This window comes from Canis lupus, chromosome 22, assembly GCF_011100685.1.
Source record: "Canis lupus familiaris isolate Mischka breed German Shepherd chromosome 22, alternate assembly UU_Cfam_GSD_1.0, whole genome shotgun sequence".
Taxonomy (NCBI): domain Eukaryota; kingdom Metazoa; phylum Chordata; class Mammalia; order Carnivora; family Canidae; genus Canis; species Canis lupus.
The window spans coordinates 17940027-17953041 of NC_049243.1; the positions used below are offsets into that span (position 1 = coordinate 17940027).

General features: G+C 37.1%; 1 pseudogene; it reads left to right on the top strand.

The window, feature by feature from the left end:
- The first annotated feature begins 2302 nt into the window (after positions 1 to 2302).
- On the top strand, positions 2303 to 2964 carry LOC100682554 (annotated as a pseudogene).
- Positions 2965 to 13015: the final 10051 nt, after the last annotated feature.

Consider the following 13015-nt stretch of genomic DNA (forward strand, 5'->3'; position numbering starts at 1 on the left):
CCACAGTGTTTATTTGAATTAATTATTATATCATTTGTTGTGTTTTAAGTGCAAACACAAATCTAGGTAGGAAGTTACTATGATTTAAATTTTTCTATTACTATAAATCAAATAAAAGTTAATAATTATATACAAATAAGAAGGGAAAAACAAATATTAAAATTATCAGTAATAATTCAGTGGAATAAGCCTACTTCATTAACATTAAATTGCTGAATGCAAAATAAATCTGATAAACCTGACAGGTGGACACAGCTTCTTTTGAGTTTACCATGATTAACACTGAGCCTTATGATGGTTCTAAGTCTTACCCAATTTTTATAATATGAAATACCATGAAACTTTCTTTTGGATAGAACAAAACAATAGCTTTTGATCTTTCTTGGCCAGAATACTTACTTGCCAAAGTATTTTTTATTAATGTTTTTAATATTTAAATTTTTAAATTAAAGTTTTAAGGGCAACTGCTGTTTTTTTGGAGGCCTCCAAAAAAGGGGGACTCCATGTGGGACTGGAGGGCGGGGATGTCACCGTGAGCTCTACCAAGGAATAGGGGAGGGGGGGTACATCTGCTGAGAAGGATTTGGAGTCCCACATTACAGCCTAACCATCTGCTCAGGAAAGTCACCTTGGCACTACTAGCCCCCAACCATTTCCCAGGCTGGGAAAAGCAAAGCAGAGCAGTGGAGGGGGCTAGAACCAAATGTGCAAGATTCAAGCACCATTGAGAGTCCAACCAAACCCCCGGCCTGCACTGCTCCTTTTAAGGAAGGGCTGTAGGAAGGAGTCTGCCAAGCATAGACTGGTCCATAGCTGGAGGGAGTAGAGGAGTATAGGTGGAAGCCAAAGTTGCTCTCAGGAAAGGAAGCACAGGAGCAGAGGAGGCTGTGAGAATGTAGAAGAGCTCCCAGCAGGGGGCAGGGCTGGTGAAGGGGCAGCCTGGGCCACATTTGGAAGGCTCCAAGGAGGGTGGAACTGCTTCTGCAGACACTGCCCACTGTTCCAGTACCTGGTGTTCACCTCCAAAGAGTTGCTCCCAATCTTCTCAAACAGGTCAGTGGGGAGTGGCAGTAAAAGGGGAAGGGGTAGCAGAGGCCCTGGCAAGACAGTGGCTCTTTCCCCAATTCCAGTCCCAGCTGCCAGCTAGTTGGCTCTGCAAGTATAAACTGTGCACCATTTTGCCCGCTACTGCTGACAATTTGCCCAGCATAGTGGCATGCCCGACATTTGCCCTCCCTGCCTGCTGGGATCTACCTGATGATTCCAAGGTCCCAGATACTAGGAGCACTCATAGAAGCAGACGGCCAGAATGAAGTGCTTCTGATACCCCAGGGTCATCAATCTGCAGTGAAATAGACTAAAATTGTAGAGCAGGGGCACATCCAGGTGGGATTCTCAGCCATGCAGCAGACTTTCACGGTGACCTGCCTGTCACCCTGAGCTGCGATGATGAGAGTCTATACAGATCAAAGCAACTAGAGTTTTAGCGTTGAGTACTGGTAAAAAAGTAAGCTATACATAAAGAGACTCTCAGAGATAGGTAGACAATCCCTTTCAGATATGCAATTGGGTACTAATTTACCCACGCTTAAGGGGAATCCCAGAGCCTGGGAAAAGAACCACCTGAAGCACGTTTAGAGAAAACAATCTCCAGAGCTCAAATACAGCAATGAGTAGTTTGTCTTCCACCCAGGTGGGAAAATGGTATAAATATTGGGCCATCGAGTAGAGTACTAAGAAAGGTATTACCTTAGGAGTGAAATAAAATTAGCCCAAGACTAAAGAGTTCCTCTGGCCCTAGGTAAGGTTCGAACTACTTCCAAGTAACCCAACTGGGTTGAAATCAAACCTCAAGAATGTTTTTAGATTTATAGAAATATTCAGTGCTCAACAAGGTACAATTCGGTGTGTCTGGACTTCAATCAGAAATTACCAGGCAAGAAGGATGAAAATATGACCCAAACGAGGAGAAATTAAATCAAAGAGACCAGAAATGTCACCAAAATAAAGTGATGATAAATATATATCGTTATATATACACATTTGCCAAACGGTATCTACGATGCCGTTGCATTTAATTATTTACATAAATCACTGCCAGGATAACACCTAGGCTGTTTTACAGGCTGTCTTTTACAATAATGAAGTTTAGATATTCAATCTTTATTAAAAATCTACTGTTTAAAGATACGTGTGCTTGTGAGATGTGGGGTGGGGGAGGATCACTGGAGAGATCTGACAAAGCTAGCATTCCCACACCTGCCCTGGTGCCCAGCCCCCACCCGATTAGCCCCGCTCAGCCATGATCAAAACGATTCCTATCTTCAACAGCCATGGGAAAGTGAGGCTCTCCAAGTTCTACCAACCTTAGAGTGGAGACACACAATAGCAAATCATCAGGGAGGCAGTGCATTTGGTTACAAAGAGAGATGAAAATGTAGTCTCCTGGAAGAAGGATTGTTAATTGGAAGGTATGACAACAAACTGATTTACAGACACAATGCAACATTATATTTTGTCTTCTGTGTGGATTCTTCAGAAAGTGATCTTGGCATTTTAAATCAATACAGCCACAGAAGAAGCCCAAGATTCATGGGTCTCTTACCATGTGTATCCAGATCTGACCCCTGAATCCACCCCTCCCGTCTCCTGAAAATCATTCATAATGTCCCTAGAACTCAAGATATTTGTGGAAACATTGCTGTAAACTGGATTTACTTTCTATGTAAACCAAGTTCACAATATTCTTGCAGAATTGATGATGGGGGATAATGGTATTGGAGACCAACATGAATGAGGTTGTCACACAAATCGATGCACAAAATAAACTGGAGAAATCTGAGGCATGAGCTCCAGCCCATGCTGTATCAAGCTATAAAGAATATGGATCTTCCTGAAATCCCAAGAGATAGTAATACTGGTAACATCAGTATAAAAGTGCCAGACCTGCCCTCTTTTAAATAAAAATTTTAAGAAGTTACTCCCAGGTAAAATCCAGGTAAAAACTTAGATGGAAAGCCATTTAAGTTTACCATGCAGCTGTTTACCAAAACTAGAGAAGAGTCTTAACTCTTGTTCTTGGATATAAGTCAAGGCACTAGATAGAAGTTGTATAACATCAGTATAGAAGTTCAATGTTGCTTTTCTGTTCAGTATTTCAAAAAGTGTTTGAATCATTACTTTAAATTTTGTATAATCCAAAATGTTGATGTTTTGTAGGGATCACAAAAGCAGTATTCCATAACTCTTCCTGTTATTTTCACAATTGTTATTTAAAGCGTTCTTTATAAAGTATTGTGTGAAAACATTATGACCTTTTTTTTTAGTTTAAATGAACTCCAAGGTAACCAGACTTCTAAAGCAAAAAATAAAATAAAAATAAAATAAAAAACTATTGTCATGTGTTTTGGAAATTTTTATGGTCTCACTTGTTATTACATTTTTAGTTTCATAATAATCCCTTATGCATATAATTTTTAGTGTTGTTTGATGGATGTGCCATTGTTAACTGTACCCTTAAGAAACAATAGTGATGATTGAGGTTTTACTTTTGATATTTTATCTTATTACAACCCATTTGGGAAATGGCAAGTTATTGTTTTTGTTTTCCTAATCCAGTCCATTTCTTCTGCTACACATTAATAAATGGCTCCTTTAGACTATTGATTGCTACTATCTGAAACCTACATTTATCACAGCTGCATCACTGTTTTCTATTGCACAGTAATTTGCTCCTCATTTATTTCATTTTGTAACACACAAAAACTAAAAATCACAAACACCTGGTAATAGGGGACTATATAGGGTGCATATTTAACATGATACTGTTGTTTGTGACCATTTTATTCAAAATATAAATAGGTTTAGAATATACATATTATTAACAGAGGAACAAAATTTTTTAAAAAACAGGGTTAAGTGACTGAAACTGAAATGTTCCAAGTGTTAACCACCAGAGATAAAAGGCAAACTGGGCAGCCCAGGTGGCTCAGAGGTTTAGCGCCACCTTCAGCCCCAGGTGTGATCCTGGAGACCTGGGATGGGGTCCCATGTAAGGCTCCCTGCACGGAGCCTGCTTCTCCCTCTGCCTGTATCTTTGCCTCTCTCTCTCTCTCTGTCTCTCTCTCATAAATAAATAAAGTCTTTAAAAAATAAGGCAAACTAACAATATTTCTCTATTTTATCATACTTTATAATATGCTGTCAAATATATAGAGGTTTGCTGGTCTGCCCAGATTCCACTGATTTCTAAATCCTTGCTCTGTAGCTTTTTCCTTTGAATCATTGAGTTAGCCCCATCCTTCTAAGTTTGCCTTTAAGTTCTCCAAGGTTAGGTCCTGTTGACTACAGTCAGAGAAATCTTGACACATAGGGTTTTCAGACTATCAATATTCAATCCTTATCTTACATATTTTATGCTAAATATTTTGCTAATTTTTATGTGATATTCAAAAATAAATAATACATATACTTTAAGGAACTTATAGTAGAGATTTTAAGTATAAATTTGTATAATGAGCATTTAAATCATAACACTTTAGACAAAATTCTCAAAGATTTTTGACAAAATTCCTAAACCACTATTTATAATAAAAGTCTATGAACAAAAGATTCATGATAAAAATTTAGACATATACTAATATTACATTCAACAACTTAACTTTTCCCCTATTTTCTAGAGAAAAATGAAAGAAAAAGGGAAAAGGAAAAGGACTCAAGTTCATCATTAAATATCACCAAATTAGATTCGAATGGATATGGTAAGTTCCTGGATTTTATGACCTTTCCTTTCTAAACTATTATCAAAGCCCATTATCTTAGCTCTCATTCTACGAATCCTTAATTACTCTAAAAAAAATGAATATCCGCAAATCCTCCATGATTGAAATATGTGGAAAGTCAGATAATTTCTTGAAATAGGGAAGCAAATGTACAATTAGGTAAGAGTAATTTAATAGCTAGGCCAAGCATCCAAGAAACATTCTCATAACATCCAAGATAAAATATTCATCCTTAAAAGTCCACAAACTGGATTTTTTGAATACTTGGATTTTTCAAGCTCTAAAACCAATATTAAACCAATGTTAACTCACAAGAGACTGATAAATAAATCAAATTTCCAATATATTAATTTTCTTCAGTGATCACATTTCCAGCTAAAGCACCTCACTTCCTGGTATTTGACCTATATAAGAAAATTAATTATTGATCAAAAGCTTGCCTGATGACCATGGAATGAAAGAATAGAGAAGCAGATACCCTCGAGATGTTTCATCTATTTCATGAAGAATCATAGTAAATTATTCCTACCTCACACAGCAGAGAACACTATCAAGGGGCCAAATTTCTCATATTCCCCCAAATTATTTCTTATTTCTGAGCAGTGATGAATCCATACCACTGAGTTTTGCTTCTCTGAAATCTGTTTTCTTATTCTATACATTTTTCTATTGACAGTTTCATTCTTTTGATGTTATTATCACTGATCATGATGTATATATTGAGTTGTTTACGTAAACAGAACACACTATTCTCTTGCCTTTTTTCAATGATTAGCTTTCAGAGGTTTACCTGAACTTTGAGTTATTGAAAGGAATCTCATTCTTCCCTCAACTGACTATTTTTTCTTTCTTCAACCTCAAATCTTCCATCTCATCTCACACGTGAAAATTGGTAATCTATCCATTATTTATGTTGTCATGTCCAGGATAAAGCCACCATTAGTCTCCTGGAAATATAGATAAAAAATGTAAAATATCTTTCACAGTTTTCTCTCTCTTTCTATCTTCCATTCACAGTCATCTTCCATTCTTTTTGTGTAATATTTTGTATTCCATCTTTTCCATTCTAATTATTGCTGCCCTGTTTCAGAATCTTTTTATATTTGTCCTTGACTACAGTAGTTATTTATTTATTCAGTCAGTCAGTCATTCAACAGATATTTCCTTCAGCTCTTATTGTGTGCCAGTCACTGGTCTGAGGATATAGTTGTGTAGATAGACATAAAGGAACCTGACCTCATGGGATTACATTCTACTAGGGAACACAATAAACTAGTGAGTAAATAAATATACTGGCATGCAATAAATATTGATAAAATAGGGTAATAGGGAAGAATATAGTGAGGAAGAATCACTGTGGGCTTTTAGATAGATAATCAAGGAATACTTTTCTGAAGTGAAATTTAAGCAGAGACTGGGGTGATGTGAAAGAGCAGAGGGATGGGGAAATATGAATGAATAAATAATCTTTCAAACATTGGGGAAGATAAAGAGGAAAATGTTGAAAAGTCTGAAAAATAATGCAAAAACAGTGTTGCTGAGGTGGATTGTAAGACAGAGAAAACTGGAAATATGGTTTAAGAGATAGGCAGGGGCCAGTTTATGGAGGGTCTTGTAGGCCATGCTAAAAATTTGGGTTTTATTCTGTAGGTATGGGAAATCACTGAGTGCTGTGAATCCTAAAAGAACATCATGAAATAACACTTCCTACTGCTGTTCAGAGCACACCATTTTTGCTTTCTGAAAAAAGTGAAACTGGAAAAAATGATTGGATTTAGGATAACTTTTGGAGGTAGAGTCAGTAGGACCTGCTAATGAAATAGAAAGTAAGATAAAAATAAAGGACACTGAGGTTTCTAGTCTAAGAAACTGGGGCAGTATATTGTCACTTATAAGATGAGAATGAGTGAAGAAATCATGGAATAAGGGAGACCATAAATTTAATTTAGAAAAATTATGCAGATATGTTTTTCAGATTCTCATGCAGTAATATAAATACAACAAACATTCTGACATATTTCTTCATTTGGTGTGGTCAATATTTTTTAAAAGATTTTTTATTTATTTTAGAGGGAGAGAGAGAGTAGGGGGGTTGGAGCAGAAGGAGAACAGCCTCTGGGCAGAGTGCAGAGCCTGACCTGTGGCTCAGTCTCACAATCCTGAGATCAGGACCCGAGCCAAAAACCAGAGTCTGATGCCTAACCAACTGCACCACCCAGGCATCCCTAGTGTGATCAACTTTTAATTTCTTGGTTAGCTACAAAGTCATAAACTGTAGACTACAAAGCAATTAGAAATGCACCTGTGCTTGAACATTCCAGATTGAATAAGAATGTGGAATTCAAATTGTAAGTAGAAATGTTGGAAGAATATATTTTCTGTAAGTCTTTCATTTTCCCCCATGAAAGAACAATAATAAATGCATTGGCGAAAGAGCATCAGTATATTTTATAAATGTGCAATGATGATAATATGAAAGATGTGGTATTGAAATGGAGTACCTAACTTCAAGGAGGATGTTGGAGTTTGGGGGTGCACAGGCCTAGATTCAGTATTTGATTCCCCCAAAGAAGGAGGGTAAGCCTCCTTGATATCTAGTGGAGTTGGGGAAAGATAATGAAAACATTTTGATTGGTAGGCTTCTTTGGTGGGGGCTAACATGAAGAGAGATTAGGACCAAAACATATGGCTGGGTTTCTAAATTTGTATTTATCTGTCTGACCAAAAGTTCCAAATCTGTTCTGACTTGATCTACAAGGTCTATCAAATAAACTTGTGAGTAGAGCGTCCTATAATGAAATGCATACACACTGACCTGCCACAGCATGAGGTGGGACACAATCAGCAACATTACTTTATCAATTAGAAAAGGCATATTCCAAAATAGGGTTTCTTCTGAAAACACGAAGAAATTTCTGTTAGCAAATGATTAAAAATTCCACTGGCCTACTTATATATAATGCTATTTCTTTTTCAACATATGGCAACATGGGGTGTTCTCTGTGTGAGATGACCAAGGAGGGGAAAATATTATAGCCAATGGCTCTCATAATATGCTAATCCAAGTAGGAATTGAATTGCTCTGGAGTTACTGAGCCAGACTCAGAAGTGTCCCTGAAAGCCTATCAAAAAGATAAATTCTCCCAGTGAGCAGAACATCAATCAGTATATCTTGTGGTCATTTTGCATTAAAAAAAAAAGACAATATGAAGTTAAGTTCTCCTTGGATATATGGCAAGTGGCTAACAGTATTATTATCAGCTGGTATGCTACTTAAAAAGATCAGGGTTGAAGGTGGAGGGAAGTACACATTAGAGAACTCAGAATGAGAGATGAGGGCAGATGTTAAAATATCTGCCTCTCTGCTGGCTCCCTGCAGGGTCCTACCATAGAGGAGTGAACTGCAGGCACATTCCACATGAATGGTAAGCTCTTTCCTTAGTTTCCCCAATGCTTGCTCAATGTGATTACAGGCTAATTAATAAGAGTTTGGCAATACTAAATTAATGATAGTTTGATGACTTAAGGATGTTCTTCAAAATTACCATTGGTTTTCAGCTAGTATAAATAAAATACTGACATAGTATGCAGACATAGCTGATCGAATCTTATATTTTAGTGGGGAACACAGGTGTTAAATACACAATTGCATATATAATTTTGTATAAAATTACAAATCAAGAAAAGTGCTACAAAAGAATGATAGGACTCTAGGGGCAAATTTTTTTAAAAGATTTTATTATTTATTCATGAGAGACAGAGAGAGACAGAGACAGATACAGAAGCAGGCTCCATGCAGGGACTCAATCCAGGAATTCCAGGATCATGCCCTGAGCCAAAGGCAGATGCTTAACCACTGAGCCACCCAGGCATCCCCCTAAGAACATATTTTAATTCAGCTCACCAACATCTCCTGGTCTGTGAATGATCATTCACCAGTCCTTAACTCTTGCTATATGACACATGTGCACAGCCACCCATCAACACACACGTGCACACATGTATTGTTGACCAACACTTTCCTCTCTGTTCACTTAACATCATGTCTTATATCCATGATTCACTTTGTTGCAATATAATTGCTGATTTATGTGTCCTAAGCCCCCATAGAGGATAGGGGTTGTATGTAAACTTTGAACCCCTCGTCCAGTGCATGCTGCAGAGTCAAGCACTCAGGATACAGTTCTCCAATATTCAGTTTGTTGAAGATTCAGTTCCAGTGTCAGTTAATCCAAAGGACTTTAATGATCTCTGTGAATCTCTTTGAAATGTCACATTCTACACTAAAAAAAAAAAAAAAAAAAAAAAAAAAAAATCTATGGTTGTCTTGTCTAACTTTTCATATTTGTTTTCATATTACTTTTATCTTATCGTTCACTGTGTTTTCCATTTTACATGTGTTTCGTTTTCTCATACAGAAGCAACCACCTGCCAGCATTCCAATTGTCTGTACATTTACTGGGTCAGGGATAACAAGTGCCTTTCACTGAATGTCTATTACGAGAAAACAAAGACCCAAAAGTTAATTAAATCCTGAAATCTCCAAGTCAATGAGAGGCAGAGCCAATATTCAAGTCTAAGTCTGTCTGACTTCAAAGCCAAATTCTTTACTATATAATACTGCCTTTTTTTGAGCTGCAAAATGCCTAAAAAGTAAGGTCTAAAAATTACTTCTAGGTTCATTGTTCCCTCACTTTTAACTCTCAGAATGACTCAGAGGACTCATTGTAATGCAAAGAACAGAGGAACAGCAGGCAATGTTTTCTTAGGAGGCCAGATCCTGTCCCTAGACGGCTATGCCTCCTTGGTCAAATCAAAAGATCTTTGGGTGCCTAAGTTATCAGATGATTTTAAGCTAAATAATAAAAAAAATAAGCTAAAACATAAGAAAGTGAATATTTGTTACAGGGAAAATTTAGATTTTTTAATTATATATTTTCATATGTTATTATTCAGTTTAATCAATGATTCTTTTTCATTTTCAGAAACTTTCCAACATACAGAATCAGTATTTTAATATAAAAACACTTTTTACTGTTTTAGATCACAATCTGCTGTGTTCATTTTATTATAGACTACTTATGACACTAAAATATCTTTCCACAGCAACAATTGAAAAAGGAAATTAAAAACAATAATTGAATGTATTTTAAGAAATTTTGAGCAGCAGGTTCTTTTTAAAAGAAAAAAATCATTTTCCAAAGATGTATTTTTCTCTAAAGAAAAGAGACATTGTTTCCAAAGTACCAATTTCCTTGTAAAACAATTTGGAAGAAGCTGTTTTTACCATGGTGACAAAATCAAGATGCAGATTACTTCATCAGAAGAAGGCAATTTTCCATAATCAGCTGAGCTCAGAACATTCAGAGTATGTTACATTGAATTTTTGATACAAAACTACTTTTGCAGATATTGGAAAGTATTTGTATTCTTACTCAAGGCTTCAGAAGGCTAAGAACTCACAAAACTGATGAATAATCCTTAAGCAAAACAAATGTAACTGTCATAACAAGGAAGTTATCATAATATATTTTTTTAAAGATTTTGTGAACTGAGATTATTTACGAAGAGTGTAGTGGCTTTAAAAGCAGAAGTGCTGAAATTAATATTAAAAATGGTAACATGTAGATGGGAAATTGCTTTCTATCATCTATGTGGCCATGTTTCACGGCTGCCTTATGGTGACACCACATCCCACAGCCACGTGTGACCTCCAAGTTCCTAACTACTGCCATTAGATTAAGAGAATTTCATATTGTTTTGCTCATTCATAATAAATAAGGGTACAGTTGTATTAAAGCATTAAAATAGCCATGATTAAGTCCTTAAACACATCTGGAACCATGTGACAACCACCATTTCCTAATTTAATTGCAGCTCTACATTTTTCCCCTTGCTGTGGTCTTCTGCTGGAAAAGAGGTACAGTTAACTTTTTCTTCTAACTTGCCTTGTGTTTCCACCTATTCTCTCATCTTGCCCACTCAGAGTCAAAATTTTGGGAAAACAAAGGATGATGAATTTGCAGGAATGTTCTTGATTGAGCAGAGCTGTAAATGTGGTCTTATGCTCTTTAAGCTTGGCATATTTTTATTGGTGATTGTATGCTGGAGGAGGGAAAAATCTCTCAGTTACATGTCCATGACCTAGATGGTTCACTTTCCTTGGGCATGCAGCTTTCTTCTTGGTACTCTTTTTTTTTTTTTTTTTCCAATGGCCTACTCCATGTAGACTTTATTTCTTCGTGGTCCCATTGTCCTTCTGACTGCCCTACCCAATAATTTTAAATTAGTTTGGTTCAGCTGCCTTGAATGTGTCTGCCTGAAGGCAAAGAATCACTTTGTCCCCAAACTCCCTGGTATAGGTTGGTAAACTCTGGTAAAGGAGAGCAGCAAGCTCTCCTTTACTCTCTGACCAAAACTAAAAATAAAAACAACTCTGGGAAAAAAAAAAAAAAAAAAACTCTGCTTTTACCTTTTCCATTTTTTTAATAAATTAATTTTTTATTGGTGTTCAATTTACCAACATACAGAATAACACCCTAGTGCTCTTCCCGTCAAGTGCCCCCCTCAGTGCCCATCACCCATTCACCCCCACCCCCCGCCCTCCTCCCCTTCACCACCCCTAGTTCGTTTCCCAGAGTTAGGAGTCTTTATGTTCTGTCTCCCTTTCTGATATTTCCCACACATTTCTTCTCCCTTCCCTTATATTCCCTTTCACTATTACTTATATTCCCCAAATGAGTGAGAACATACACTGTTTGTCCTTCTCCGATTGACTTATTTCACTCAGCATAATACCTTCCAGTTCCATCCACGTTGAAGCAAACGGTGGGTATTTGTCATTTCTAATGGCTGAGGAATATTCCATTGTATACATAGACCACATCTTTATCCATTCATCTTTCGATGGACACCAAGGTTCCTTCCACAGTTTGGCTACTGTGGCCATTGCTGCTAGAAACATCAGGGTGCAGGTGTCCTGGCGTTTCATTGCATCTGAATCATTGGGGTAAATCCCCAACAGTGCAATTGCTGGGACATAGGGCAGGTCTATTTTTAACTCTTTGAGGAACCTCCACATAGATTTCCAGAGTGGCTGCACCAGTTCACATTCCCACCAACAGTGTAAGAGGGTTCCCTTTCTCCACATCCTCTCCAACATTTGTTGTTTCCTGCCTTGTTAATTTTCCCCATTCTCACTGGTGTGAGGTGGTATCTCATTGTGGTTTTGATTTGTATTTCCCTGATGGCAAGTGATGCAGAGTGTTTTCTCATGTGCATGTTGGCCATGTCTATGTCTTCCTCTGTGAGATTTTTCTTCATGTCTTTTGCCCATGTCATGATTGGATTGTTTGTTTCTTTGCTGTTGAGTTTAAGTTCTTTATAGATCTTGGAAACTAGCCCTTTATCTGATACGTCATTTGCAAATATCTTCTCCATTCTGTAGGTTGTCTTTTAGTTTTGTTGATTGTATCCTTTGCTGTGCAAAAGCTTCTTATCTTGATGAAGTCCCAATAGCTCATTTTTGCTTTTGTTTCTTTTGCCTTCGTGGATGTATCTTGCAAGAAGTTACTGTGGCCAAGTTCAAAAAGGGTGTTGCCTGTGTTGTCCTCTAGGATTTTGATGGAATCTTGTCTCACATTTAGATCTTTCATCCATTTTGAGTTTATCTTTGTGTATGGTGCAAGAGAGTGGTCTAGTTTCATTCTTCTGCATGTGGATGTCCAATTGTCCCAGTACCATTTATTGAAGAGACTGTCTTTCTTCCAATAGATAGTCTTTCCTCCTTTATCGAATTTTAGTTGGCCATAAAGTTCAGGGTCCACTTCTGGGTTCTCTACTCTGTTCCATTGATCTATGTGTCTGTTTTGTGCCAGTACCACACTGTCTTGATGACCACAGCTTTGTAGTACAACCTGAAATCTGGCATTGTGATGCCCCCAGATATGGTTTTCTTTTTTAAAATTCCCCTGGCTATTCGGGGTCTTTTCTGATTCCACACAAATCTTAAAATAATTTGTTCTAACTCTCTGAAGAAAGTCCATGGTATTTTGATAGGGATTGCATTAAATGTGTAAATTGCCCTGGGTAACATTGACATTTTCACAATATTAATTCTGCCAATCCATGAGCATGGAATATTTTTCCATCTCTTTGTGTCTTCCTCAATTTCTTTCAGAAGTGTTCTATAGTTTTGAGGGTATAGATCCTTTACATCTTTGGTGAGGTTTATT